This window comes from Epinephelus fuscoguttatus, linkage group LG7 (genome assembly GCF_011397635.1).
Source record: "Epinephelus fuscoguttatus linkage group LG7, E.fuscoguttatus.final_Chr_v1".
Classification (NCBI taxonomy): domain Eukaryota; kingdom Metazoa; phylum Chordata; class Actinopteri; order Perciformes; family Serranidae; genus Epinephelus; species Epinephelus fuscoguttatus.
In genome coordinates this window covers 37,988,647-38,003,768 of record NC_064758.1, presented here as the reverse complement: position 1 = coordinate 38,003,768, position 15,122 = coordinate 37,988,647, and the positions used below count along the sequence as shown (strand labels likewise).

Here is a 15,122-nt window from a genome sequence, read left to right as displayed (position 1 = left end):
TGCCTGTCCATAGTGCCCAGATCTGCATGCACCTGCAGCCCTCTTCCTGTTTGTCATCTTTGCATCCAAGTGTTGCCTCTTCTCTCTGCTTGGCCACACACACACACACACACACACACACACACACACACACACACACACACATGCATGCATGAATGAGCAGCACAGCTTTAATGTCATTGCAAATGTGTGTGTGTGTGTGAGCTCAGCTAAAAGCTTATTGATTGAATTTATGCGTCTGTTATTACCTGACTTGCTGGCAATTAGTTTGTGCGTCTTTATGGCTCACAGACTAATGAGTGTGTTAAATGTGCCAAAACATACTGACAGTCAAACTCTACCAGTCAAGTGGGACAATAGTGTGTGTGTGTGTGTTTGTATGGATGGGTGGATTTGATGGAGGCGCTGCTGAGTGTGGCGCTTTGCAAACACTTAGCCGGGATTTGTTAATGGCTGCATTGCCAGCTTAGACCGTGTCGGCCTGCTTGCAGCATGGAGGTGAGCCCAAGTCTAATTGAATCAATTAGACCCATATCCTTAAATCCCCGTGATGCTGAGCTGGCCAGGTGACGCAGTTTGACACCATGACTCGCAGGTGTTTTGGCTTTATTATGGTATTAGTGAAGCACATTGTGTTTGTTAAAAGTGCATTTTCTCAGCTCAGCATTAACTCTGCATGCGTCTTAACATTTCTCTGTTATGTTATGTTATGTTAGGTGTATGTTAAGTGGTGCCCGAGTCACACTTTGACATGTGCAGGCTGCTTACCATAGGCTCCTCTGTTTCCCCTCAGGGCCCTCACTGTGTGTTTATATCTCTGTCCCCTTTCTCATGATTAATTCAAGCGTCATCCATCATTGATGGCTGCTCCGTGCCAAGATGAGGTGGCTCAGATGCTGGCCGACTGGTCTGGATATAAACTTGTATTCTTGTGAGATTGCAAAGCAGAGCTGCAACGATTAGTTGATTATAGTCATTCAACAGAAAATTAATTGGAAACTGTTTTGCTGATAGTTTTTAAGATAAGAGATAAGATACACCTTTATTGATTCCACAATTGAGAAATTCCAGTGTTACAGCAGTCAAGGGGAAAGAGTCAGATTAAAGATTACAAAATTTAAAAACGTAAAACAAACTAGGCATGCAAAAGGAATACAAAAATACAAGAAACAGCAATAAGTAATAATAATAATGAGCAGTGAATAAAAAGCGAGCAGTGGATTGAAGTGAACATATTTAGTGCAAATTGAATATTGTATGTGCAAATAAACAACAACAACATGGGGGACAGTTATGCTTATTATGGTGTCCATAAGGTGTCCATAGTTTTTGCAACTTTTTTAGCAAAAAAGCCAAAAATTTCCTGGTTCCATGCTTCTTAAATGGGAGAATTTAACACCTCTCTATGTCATAAATGAAAATTGGGATACACAATATTAAATTTTTTGGCAATATCTGATATGCCAATATGTAGAAACTCATTTCACAGACAACCGATACCGATATCAATATATCCACTTTTTCCCCTACCTAATTTTAGTGATCATCAAGTCTCTTCTGTAGTGGAATTAACATCTTGTTATGCATGTATACTCTTATCATGAGGGCCCACCAGCAGATGGAGACATGAAATACAACACTTGTCAATGTATGTAATATTTATTCATTGTGCAAAATAAGAACAAGCATGTTGGACGATTGTGAAAGTTCATTTTAAAGCTGATATTGGCCCAAACAGATGATGTGCCGATATCATCATGCATCCCTAATTGTCGCAGAGGTACTAGATGTCCAAATCAGTATTCCAATGCTTCGTTTTTTGTTTTGTTTTTTACATCCGTAAACTGGTGGGGGAAGCTGAAAAGAGGTGGTCAGTGTCGGACACGCCCTTGTCCTCAATGCAGCAATTGAGTTGGCAGCATGACGAGGAAAAGAAACATGTGAGACAATTGCAGACGGTTGCCCGAGTAGTGAAGCACTTGCTTTGCGTCTAGTGATGCTGCCTGACCGCTGGCGTTTCTACTGTAGTTACTAGTAACTTACTCAGAGTGCTAAGTGCTGCTAAAGTCAGGTTGAGTTCAGGTGGGTGATTAGTGTGTGTGTGAATAAGATCCCCTACCCCTTGGATCCCGTACTTCCTGTCAAATATTCTTGGGTAATTATCACTAAAGCTTGGAAGCCCCAAAAGTGGTATTCAGGACAGCCCTCCTTAAAGAAGGATATATCGATTAAGGGAGATGATAACGGGCGGATTAACCGATAATGAAAATAAACATTAGCTGCAGCTCTACTGCCAAGTACAGAGTGACGACAGATGGCAAGACTGACTCGTGAAGGTTTAGACTTGTCACAGCAGTGCTGTATGTGTACAATGTTAAAAAGTTACATCAGCCTGAAAGGAGCATTTACATTATTTCAGTTTGTCTCCCTGCTGGATTTCTCCCCTCTCCCTCCGTGCTGTCTAGTTTGTCTTTACTTTATCTTCTCCCCTCAGCCGATTATGCCTTATCATCACATTTTTCCATTCCCACTCGTCTCTGGTATTTTCTCTCCTTTGCTACATTATTCTATATTTCACTCTCAATCTAACTTTTGCTTCACCCTTCCTCCGACCCTATTCCATCACCAGAGCACTACTTATTTTTTCTTTTCTTTCTCTGGCCACTCAGTCCTGTGAGTAAATCTGTAATATTTCGTTTAAGAATCTCACTTCCTTTAGTGGTTCCCACTCACCTGCCAGGACAATCACACCTGCAGCTCCTAAATCAAACATGGTTTTGCGCCTTGGCTACAGCTGCTGCCCGACACTTCCCCTGCACAGTCAGGACAGAAAACAGAAGTTTGCCTGGAGTGGTCCTCTGGCTCCGAACCAGCCGATGCACTCAGTATGCAGCTCCCATCCAGAGAGAGGAGCAAGGCAATAGGCAGTAACCTTGAGGGGGCGATTGGGTATAGAGGCGTAGTGATACAGATACCTTATTGCAGCTTAGAGACTTGTGAGTGGGCAGCTCATTGATTAATGCTGTAAACAGACTTAGATCTGCTTGTTTTTGCCTCATGGAGCTTAATGGATGGACCATTTAGCTCTCAGGTCTTGCAGCAACCTTGATTCACAAATCAGGTCTGTAATGGAAACTGGGAAAAGGGTTTTCAAAACATTCTACCCTCTCTTAAAAAGCCTGGAAGATAAATCATGATAATGATAAACTGAGATAACAATGGTTCACATTTTCAGGGCTTCTCCAGAGATTACATCTGAACACAGTATATGAATACATATCTGAAGGCCAAGATACAGACTGTGTCGTGCAGGTTCAAGCTTCTTATGGTGATATACAATCAAGCAATTAAACTTGGCATGGCACATCTTTGCCATGTTCTTCAGAAACTAAATACGTTAAGTTTTGATAATTTCATTAACTCATCCATAAATGCATAATGTACATCATCAGGCCAGTGACCTTGTGGTTCCAGTTACAGCTTCTGGCTCAGTGACTCGTGGAGCAGCCGATGGGAAATGTAGGGTTCCCCTGTGTGGATCCTGACTTGGACAAAAAAGCTTTTTCTGTCTGTTGAATTCTTTACCAACAGACCTTAAGCTGGATCCTGATTTAGATCACTTCAAACTCAAACTGAGACAGTTTTTGAAGATGATTCAGTTATGCAGTCATGACTAATTTGGTGCTTCCTCTTCTGTGGTGCTAATTATGTATCGCAGACAAAAGCCAAAAATGTGGTGCGCCAAGAAATACTGGACACGTTCTACAATCAGGCTTCCACCTCACCATCTGTGTTGCCAATTTCCAATCTCCGAAATGTTTGTAAGCATGGGTCAAAGTTTCTCCCGTCAAATCTGTTATTATAGATCACAACTTTTCTGTGGGAGGTGGCGTACAGGCCTTGTTTTGTGCGTATGAGACCCGGAGTGTTGGGCTGAGTTGTGTCGGCACGCCAGGTGCCATAAAACAGTAAGACCTTGTCACCTTGTCACCTTGTCACGACGTTTGGTTATGGACCTTCCATGTCCAGATAGGACGTGATCGGTACGCTGGCTGTGTTGGACGTTGTGTCAAGTTCTACCTTTTTCATATATTGCATTTTTTCAAGATACACTTCCATTTTCACAGGAAATTTATCATTTACATACAGTCTCTTTTGAAATAAACACACTACGATGGTACAACAACGCAAATTGACATTTTTCTTCCTCCAACAACTAACGCACGTGGTTAGGTTTAGGCAACAAAAGCACGCGGTTGGGTTTAAGAAAAAAAGAACAGGGTTTGGCTTTAGCATCTTAAAGTGTGCGGACACCACTCTCTTGGGTGAAAGTCCGTGTTTGTTGGACCCATCCACATCCACCACTCCTCTTGCCCGCCCTACTCAGACTTTTGCTGACTTAACATTCGTTCTTGTCCTGTCGCGTTTCCCTCTGATGCCGGCAAGTGCCATTCAACTATAACAGCGACAAACCCGTATCATGCCGACGTTACGGGACAGCATTTTTAGTCAGTGTCTGACGCCGCAAGTCACTGCCCAGGCGCCTGATTTCGACGAGTACAGAGTGAGACCATGTTGCATAAAACGTTTTTAACTGTCGCAAGAGTGAACGCCGCTCACGTTCAAGTTCATGATTTGCAAACTGATGCATTCAGGTCACCAACGATATAAGCATGCTCACGCACAACTCTTGATAAAGATGGAAAACACTTACATGCCATGGGTCAAACTGTTTACTGTGATGTTAAGTGTTCTTCTCTGTAAAGATATAGACTGAAAAAAATATTGTCAGTCCCAAAAACAGATGAAATGTCAACGTTAATCTGGTGACTTTGGTGGATAAATGGCCTCTTATATAGAATGAGCTTTATGGCCGTACCTCACTGTCACTGTTTAAACGTAAAACATAATACATCACCATTAATACAAACGCTCAATCATGCCGGTATACATTAAAGTTGGGCAGTAAAGCTGTCTGCTACAGGAAAAAAGAAGTGTTTAAAGATATTTTTATATAAGTAATAGTATTTTTTTATTCAAAAGATAAATGAGGTCTCCTCAGGAGTCTTCTAGCTACAGAGGAACATTTTTATTTCCATTGTATATCAGGGACAAGTCACTTAGTAGCTATACCTTCAGTATCTGGTGAGAAATGAACTGCAAAGCTGTGTAATTTCATACAATCACACTTCACTTAATACCCAAGGAGAGGTGATAAAAATGAGCTGCCTTCAGTTTTTTTATTTACCATTTTCATTTAGAAAAGGGAACAATGGATAACTTAAGTACTTAATGTACCTCACCTTGGGCTTTTATTCCAATATGCACACTAAATGATGAAGAATTCAGTTTTCAGTTATTGTTTAGGATCTAATAGACTCTTTTCAAGCGTGCAGTCTCTTTTTTTTAAACTAAAGACACCAGAAAGGATCCCAAGGACAAATTACGCCATAAGGAATCCAGGTAAGCTTTAATAAGCTTAAATAATTGAGTGAGAGATAATTTCCGAGACAACAGAGACAAATTCAAAGGACCCTTCTCTCCTCTTTGGATCCTCTTACACTGTCATACATCACCAGGCTGTGATGCTCGCTGCGTCCCAGGAGTTACTATTTGATGAAGTGTTTTAATTTACCTTCTTGATATACCTACTTTCCCTCCAACCTGTCTCTTTCTGCGTCGTTTGGTAACTTGCGTCATTATAATCTCCCATAATGCCTTTCGACAGCCACCTGAGAATTTGTTGGAGCTTGCTGCATTCAGTTGTTGTTCCTAAACGTGGCTGGAGAAAGTGAGAATCGCAATATGTCTTGTGTTTTAAGGCCTTAACAAATAATCAAATAATCTGCCTGTTATTCTAATCAGTTTATTGTTTTGGATAATAATGATAAGGCTGTACTGAATGTCTTCTTTTTCCTTTGAACATCTGAAGCTTCCGTTGAGGTTTTTGAAGGAACCTTTGAATGTTTGTCGTCATATTTTTTGACCTCATCACCCTAAAAAGATAAAAACAACAAAAAAAACCATCCTATAACAGAATCCTCCATTTGAATGAAGTGATTGAAGTCTTTATTTTTTAATGAAATCCACTTACACTGCTGTGAGATTGCTGCTGGACCAACCTAATGATACAGGTGTGTACCTTCTTTTATAAAATAACAAAAGTATCCATAAACACCTCTTCCCAGTGTAAGTCTGTGGGAAAAAGTATTTTTGTATCATGTGATGGACCCCGGAAATTGCAGTAGGCCTACTACTGTTTGGCCACAATGAAAAGCTGCACAGCATTTGAATGTTGGTTTAGACTTCATATGTCAACATTATAAATGTTATATGTTATAATTCGCCACAGACTGGATGTCTTTAGTATTATATTTGGCGACATGGCTCTGTTCTGGGGCCTCTCTGCCTTTCCTTGGGCCTACGCAGAAAGCCTAAGGCATGTAGTTTAGGTTAAAGCAGAGAGAGCAAACCTCTCTGCCCTTCCATGCGCCTACATGGAAAGCCTAAAGTGCAACACACACTGCTGCCGGCGCGGCGCTGTGGCTGTTAAGTGCCGCCCCCCAACACACATTGGCAACGGTTGCCAACTGTTAGTAACGGAAGAAGAAGAGGAAAAACTTTGAGGCAACAACAACTTGGATTTCATGGGTGAGTTTCTAACCAAATCGTCTTATTAAAAATTTGAAAAACTTAATAACATTAAGCATCCAGATACCCCTTTGAAAGCTGCAAATGAAACTACGGTGGCCGAGACGTACATAAAAGGCTTTTCTTGTAGCGCCGGTGTGGATTTGTTCATAGAATATAATGGAGCTGGGCGTTCTGACGCGCGGCGTATGGCGGCGGTGTGTGTTGCACTTAAGGCATTTAGTTTAGGTTAAGGCAGAGAGAGCAAACCTCCCTGCCATTCCATGCGCCTACACAGAAAGCCTAAGGCAGGGAGGACAGCAGCAAAGATCCCGGGAACAGAACAAAGCAGCGTCAATGACAAACAGAAATGACATTTATAAGTCAGACACAGCATGAAAAGGAGGAGCTGGGGTGGAGGCAGGATACAAAGCAGCTTGCAGAGGAAGCGGCAACAGTAGGCAGGCCAGAGCTTTTTAAATAGGGCGCCCTGAATGAGATTTGCCAATTGGTTACATAGAAAGGAATCGTGATCTATTAGCTGACTCCCTTCCATCAATCAGCTGCTCCATCAGTTGGTTGATGTAGCTGGGATGGGAGCTGAACTTGAGACTGTGTCCTGTCTGAAGTAACGCAAAGAAAGACAGAAAATCCTCAAATTAGAGAAGCTGGAACCAGCTGATGTTTTGGCGTTTGATGATGAGCAGATTATTGAAACAGCTGCTGATTAATCTTCTGTCAAATGACAAAGCAATTAATAAATTATTGATTGCAGCGCTACTTGTGCTGCAGTTTGGCCTACTGAGGCTATTATCAGTGGAGTACCTGCTGTCCCCATCTCCTCTACAGTCTCTACAGTATGCAAATGATTGAGTCTTACCACAGTCCCCCACTGAAAATGTTAATTCTTTGATTACTGAAGATGTTTCTGCTTCCAGAACTCATTGTTGCTGTCATTATTCTTTCATCCAGCAGAAAGAGAAAAACACATCACCTAACAAACCTAACCATTTTTATTACACTGCTACAAAACACATTTTTATTTTTTAGCAGCCTCGACATCATGCGGTAATTTGCTGCTTTCTCCTCCTGAAACAGGCAATCTCAGTTTCTTTTCTTCTAGTCTGGCTGGTGTTGTCATATTGAGGTTAACACTTCATACGTTTGCCATCAGCGCAGCAGCAGAGCGGTAAGCGCACAGTCTGTGTTAATGTGGTTCCCCCCACGGTGCAGTCATCACTTCTATGACTAAGCTGCTCTAAACCAGCTGAGAGGAGCTGTCAGGAGCTCTCAGGTTCTGTGGCTCCTTCCCCCCACGGTAAACCTAACTGCTGTTCCAGTCACTGCATTTGTCATATGTGAGGCTCCTGTAAAGCCCAGGTTTGTCTCAGAATCTACCTTCTGTAAAGGAGAGCAAAGTTTCACTGTAACCAGACAACTAAGGTGCCAGGATGCAGCCCTTTCTTGTTACACATTTGGTGCACAAAAAAAACAAGGTTCAATACTTTATGGACTATATAACAGTCTTTTTTAAAATGAAATTCCACTTTACTACAGTCAAAGGTCCTTGGTTGCAAAATCATCTTGAATCCAGCTCCTCCTCTCGCCTCTCGCTCCTCCTGCAGCTCTAAACATGGAGGCCGCTCAGTATTCTGAGTGCAAATGGAGCTTCACTGGCACCCTTCTCTGTGCTCCCTCTGCTGCATCCTATTTTCAGCGTGTGTGTTTAAGTGTACGCGTATCGCAGCTGTACACCTGATGTGACATCCACCCATCATCCCCTCCCACTGGCTGCTCTCCCGGCTCATTCCCCAAACCTGTCACACTTCTCCACCCTCCGCCCTGCCAGCCCGTCGGCGGCGAGGGACGACGGTGCGAGCGGATGGGCATAATGAAGCCCCCAGACGGCAGCGGCTGCTGTGAATACCAAAGCACGCCTCTGACACTCTTTTTTTTCATCCCTTCATTCCTCTGTGGAGCAGCCCTCTCTTTCTGCAACTCACAGCCCTGCAACGCCTCACAATCTCCTCGTCCACTCCCCCTGTCTAACAGCAGTTTACACCTGTCTTGCATTTCTTCCCTCCTCCTCCTGCAGTGCATGACAGGCAAAGTCAGCCTAGTGAGGAAGAAGGAAATGACGGTTTGCCCAATGTGATTCCTGCATCATGTTTGCAGTCTTGGAACCATCACTGAAAGACACAGCTCCTCAAATCCGCCACAGATGTTTAGTGACACGGGCATCCCTCTTCATTCTACCTTGCTGATGCCGTCCACAGAGCCGCATTGCGGTAACGAACAGGCCAGCAACAAAGATAGCAATTTTAAATGTGCCATGCCTCTCACTGGCAGGCAACCATAACTTGGCAGGCATGTTTAAAGGCAGTGGAGATGAGTGCGTGCTGATTCACCAAGACTGCCTCTTTCTACTCGCTGACTGGCCGTGCTGCGATGTCAGCAGCAGCAGTGTCTCCAGGTTGCTGGTGGTGGAAATGGATGGTGTAGTTTAGGGACACAGGCACACACATACTCACACTCACACACACTCTTTCTCGGAGACTCCTGCCCTCCTTTCCTCAGGTTGACTCCTAATTGGTCTCCTTCCAACAGGGAGTCGTCCCTGCAGCTGTTCATCCCCTATGAGATAAGATGAGGTCAGCTTCTAAACAGTGCATACACAGAACAGAGAGCAGAGCACAGCAGCTCTTAAATCATGAGGAATGATAACCTTCACTGCTGCGTCATCAATACAGCTAATCCTTTTTGTTTTTCACAGGTTTTTACTCAAAGATACGCATTGTTTAAGTTTCAATGCACCAAAAAGTTGCCGCAAAAGGACACTGATTCCAACAGTTCTTGTTCTTGCAATGCTGCATCTGCTAATGTAAGATTGTGATGACGAAAATGGAGAGAAAATACAAAAGTGTTGCAGTCTATGCACAGAACAGTGCCTTACATCCTGCGTCACACAGTGTTTTTCACCTGATGTGCATTCTCGTCGGTTCACATTGGGTCATTGTCAGTTTTTGGATAAGCTAGCAACACCGTAACCTAGATGTTGTTTATTAATCTAATCTTTGCCTCAACCCCAAGATTAAACCTCCAGGAAACCAGGAAATGTCACACCTAACTATAACTTGTGATCATGGATTTATGAAGATACACTTAGAGTTTTGCTGGCACTGCTCCAGCTGCTTGGCTGACTTCCCTGCAGATTTTCAAATGATTTTTACCTGACTGCTGATAGATTATCAAATTGACCATCATACTGTCACAGAGGAAAATATGTACAACTTAATATTGCTAAAATATATTGACATTTAGATGCACTTAATTATGTCCAGTAATAAAAATGTACTCAGATGGAGGGGTCTGTATTCTGATGTAAATGTAGTATCTGGCATCAATAGAGGAAGACAGACTATCAGCTGCCATTAACACAGGTGCCAGACATGCAAATTGTAGGAACACATGAATGGTACATTCTGTATGCCCTCATACTTGTGTATGTTTAGTCTAGTTTGCGTAATTTCCCAAGCTTGAGAAATAAAGCTTGCCCATACTTTGACACTCAGCCCTACTTTTTACTTTCATTAAACCAAAGTAATTCAGGATTTTTATTGTGAATTTTTGCAGAAGTGCATGTAGATTATCATATAAAGTATGAACGTGCACTGAGGGGCTGACACCTCGCCAAGGTCACACGGTTTGATGAAAAGTCAAGCTTTAAGCAACTTTTGATGTCCAAGGTCTTAAGATGGTAGAGACAAAATCTGAAGTCAATCGGATCTAATCTGTAGGGGGAGTTGCAACCCTTAGAAGTGCGACCCTTATAAAAGCCACTGGAAAACCACGATCATCTGTGCGAAATACAAAGTTTTAACAGAGTTCACTATTAATGAAGCTGCAGAACCACTGCATTGGAATATAGCAACACTTTTGCCTATGGAAAATCATCAGTAATATCTTGTAAACCAAAATCTGTAGGAGGGGATATGTTCCAGCAGGACTATGATCTGAAATCGGGGAAAAATTACCAACGTTGGCAACCAAGGTTACATGTTTCCCTGATGTTAGCATGTAGCTACATGTAGCAGTGTACTTTCAGCTGGGGAATGACTGTAAAGGAGTGTAGCAGCACTTGAAAAAGTCTGCAGTTAAAGCTTGTAAACCATAGTCTTCACAATTGGACATGTTCCAGCAGGAATATGATTTGACATCAGGGAGAAATAAACAACTTTGGCAACCAAGATTACACGTTCCCCTGATGTTAGCATGTAGCTACATGTAGCACTGTACTTGTAGCTGGGAAATGACTGTTACATAGTATAGCAGTACTTTGAAAAAGTCACCAGTCAAAGCTTGTCCTGCTGTTTCATTGGTTTGTTTTTTAAATGTATTTTTTTGGGACTCCTGGCTGTGCACCAGCCAACTTTCAGGCTTTATTTTTCAAAATAAACTCCAAAACATTTGATTTTTATTTTGATTTTGATTTTTTTCCATTGGAAAAATATAAAAATGATAATCTTTCCTCCTTTCTGTATAAAGCAAAGGTGGAGTCAGTGCTCTGGCAGTTGCATTAAGTTATGTTAAACACAAAGAACATAAACTGGCGCAGTGATGATGCATTTGTTTTGGTAACTGTTTCCTGGGTTGTTCCCCTCATGTCCATTAACATTGGCATTGCTTTGCTGCAGTCAGCACCGCCACTAACTTCCTGATAAGGAGTGTTTATGCCCCCTGCCTCGTGAGACAAACAGCAGGGGGTAGCCGGGCTGGAGTGTGCTGCTATCACACCATAAGTGGCCATGAAGATGGTGTGCTTTTAGCAGAAATGCACCACCATCCTACCCTGATGTGTTTGAGGACAGATTGTCCACAGGCTGATTAACAAAGAAATTGTCCCCTTTGTGTCGCTGTGAACAGCAGACAGCAGCTTGGTTCTAAAAAGGAAATGGAGTGTTATGAATCAATACGTAGGTGCAGATGTGGATGGGGGATGCAGGCGATAGGTTATCTGATAGTTGATTGAACCGAGTTTCCTCCAGATGCACCCTCACTGCCCTCTGCGGAGAGCCTATTTGGGGACTTTGTTTATGGCTGGTTCTTTATGAAACATCCCTGTGGTGTTGCAGCAGAAGCAATAACGGGGACATAGAGAGGAGGCAGCTGGCACATCACTGCTTTCGGAAATGTTCCTGAGAAGGATTCTCCTTTGAAGGATGTATTGGATTTAAACTATGAGGGGGGAAAAAAAGAAATGATGAACAGGTTTAGAGAAAAGAAAATGGGGTCAAAGAGGGAGGACTGCGCACAATAGGAGGGTGGGGAAAGAGTGAGAAGGGGCAAGAATAGCAGAAAAAATGGGGGATTGGAGAGGAAGAGGACACAGGAGACAAGAAAGAGCAATAATAATCTCAGAGCTAAAAAACATTACGTCCCCATTAATTACGATAATAGTATTGATTCTCTGTTGTGACGGTCTGAAATGATTCTGCCCCGTGTTCATCAAGCCAACGTTTACTAATTCAGATTTGCCACACAGTCAGTATTTCCAATCATGTCTGCGAGTAACCAATCTGTGTGAGCTGCCTGCATATATGTGTGTGTGCAAGCATGCATGATAATGAAAAATTAAGGCACATCTGAATTGGTTTCCACTTCTGGTTGCCTTTTGAGGCCAAACACAATTATAGAGAAGGGCAGCGTGCTTCCTTTGCCATGCTTTTGAATGCTGCCAGAGTATGTTCTCATTAATTTCGCTCATATTCCTTAATATATCTCCGCTCTGTGACACTGAAGGAGTGCGTGTTAGTGCTGTTTTGGCTTTCTTGGATGCATGCTCCCATAGATCTCCGGAGTTTATTTTGGAAGGTAATGATAAGACCAAGACGGATTGCCTGTCGGTGCGGCGTGGACTTGCGCATCCCTCTGTTCCTCCACTTGGGATCTTTCTTTACACTCTGGGTAATAAATCAGCTGAGAAGACTCAATCTCAGAGTTCAATCTCCTGGTTGGCTGTGGTGCTTCAGACTTGGCCCCATGCCCGCGCTGATGGGCCTTCGTCGATACTCATTCTGCAAGCGCAGCCCACTCAGCTGTTTAGTCGTGGTACTCCACCTCAAAGAATCGATTTCGGCCCCATTCTGCTTACACCCATGACAGCATCTCATATCAAACAGATGTAAAGCCCACCGCCTCCCTAACACACCTTCATAGTAACCACCTACTCAGCCAGCTGATGCCGCGGCCCCCTTCTGCTCTCAGAGCTGCAGCACTGCTGTTGTTTCTGACAAACCTCTGCATGAGAGGTGAGGGGAGTGAGAGTGTTTCATGTCCAATCAGAAAAGCCTACTCATTCCTTTTTTTTTCTCGATGTTTTCCTTTTTCTTTTTGTAGAATAAAATAAAAATTCTGCCAGCATATGTTTGATTGATGACCGGGTTAAAAGAAAAGTTTACCACCAAATTGAAAATACAGATTTTTCCTCTCACCTGTAGTGCTATTTATCAATCTGGATTGTTTTGGTGTGTGTTGCCAAGTGTTGGAGATGTCGGTCTTCTCTCCAATATAATGGAACTAGATGGCACTGGGCTTGTGTTGCACAAAGTGCCAAAAAATACATTTTAAAACTCAACATCAGTGTCTCTTTCCAGAAGTCATGACTCAGATACTGAAGATAATCCACAGACCTTGTTGTTAGGACTTTATGTAGAAGCTACACCCACCAATATAAACCAATAGTATCACCACGCAGAAGGAAGCATGCATCTAATGCTGATGTTTACATCTCTTGCTGGCACAAACACAACCCACACACCCATGAGTAGATAGACATGCTTCTGATGTAAACATTACTAGCATCCAACTCGGCTGAGCTGCAGTGTTAGCTAGCTTTGTGGTGCAACTGTTCCTGCAGGAATAGGACCTGAAATCATGGAGAAATTAACAACATCAGAAACCAAGATTATGTTTCCGTGGTGTTAGCATGTAGCTACATGTAGCAGTGTACATACAGCGGGAAAATGGCTGTGACAGAGTATAACTGCACTTTCTGCTGTGAAAAAAACCATTCAAATAAAAGCTTCTAAATCAAATTCTTCACATTCGGACATGTATCAGCAGGAATATGATCTGAAGTCAGGGACAAATTAACAACATCAGCAACTATAATTACATTTCCCTGATGTTAGCATGTAACAGTGTAGGCTACGTAAGGTAAACACTTGCAGTAGTGTGCCTGGAGCAGATGACCATATAAAGAAATCCGTGCAGGAAGAAGAGTGCATCTACTCATGAACAACAGGTTCATGCTCGTGACAACATGTAAACATTAATGGCATCCTCCTCAGCTGACCTGTAACGTTAGCTAGCTTAGTGGTGCCAGGTGAGCTAGCAGTAGATGCACACTTCCTTCTGCGCAGTAATACCTTTGGCGAATGTAGTTCAGTAGACAGAAAATAGTTGCTACGTGAAACTGCTCCTAACAAGATCTGTTAATTATCTTGAGTAACGGGGTCATGATTTCTGGACAGAGACAAGCCAAGTGACATCTAGTTCCTTTATATTTGGGAGGAGGTAGACATCTTTACGGCCAATATCTCCAACACTCGGCAACTCACACCAAAACTATCTGGACTGATAAATAGCACTACAGGTAAGAGGAAAAATATGTATTTATGACTTATGATTTATGAAGTGTCCCCTTTAAGCTAGAGACGTTACTGCTAGCGACATTAAGCTTGCATCGTTAGTTTAAGTGGACATCCGCAGGGTTGTTTAACGCTGTTGAGACAAGGACGGACAAACGGATGAAATCATACTGAGACAAATGGCTGCAGAGGTTTGACACAAAGTCAGTGTGAAGATACATTGGTCCTGATGTGGAAGGAGCCATTTTCTCCTTATGTTATTAATGCATCGTCTGTCCTCCCTCCTCCCTCCGTGGTGAGATGTCATGCTCTGTGGAGATGAGGTTCCCTGAGTGTCCTCATTAGAATTCATGGGTGCCTGTTAGCTTCTCTAACAGGTTATTGATCTGGTCCAATCTCACCCCTGTTAAGGCAACCGACGCATCCGGCGCCGCTGCATGTGCCCGACGGCCTGATCCTTATGAAAAGTTGAGGACACTGGGAGGACGACATCTTGCTTACAGTGTATTTGACTCACAGCTCTTATTCATGATGTTTTGCCTTTGCAGCGGGTGCTAGTGAGCTCACAGTAACCGGTGATTGTATCTGTTTTGACAGCCTGCCTTCTCAGTATTCTGCTCGTGAAGGCTTTTTCTTATTTTCTGCTAATAAGCCAATCCCAGGACACAAATTGCAGAATCTTTCTGCCCATGAAATGAGAAGAGGACTTGCACCCTCTTCAGTTGGGAGCGTGTGTTTGGTTGTCAGGTGTTAGGCTTTTTTTTATGGCCAAAACACACACAGTAACAAATTTGCCCCCAGGCTTTAGCAGCAGGCTGCTCGTCGCCAGCGCTCTCAGGTCTT

The 15,122-nt window shown here is 42.9% G+C and overlaps 1 protein-coding gene across 1 annotated transcript in view; it reads left to right on the top strand.

Moving 5' to 3' along the window:
• Positions 1-15,122, top strand: part of magi3a (membrane associated guanylate kinase, WW and PDZ domain containing 3a) — a 199,109-nt gene that overhangs the window by 1,753 nt on the left and 182,234 nt on the right. The window lies entirely within an intron of this gene.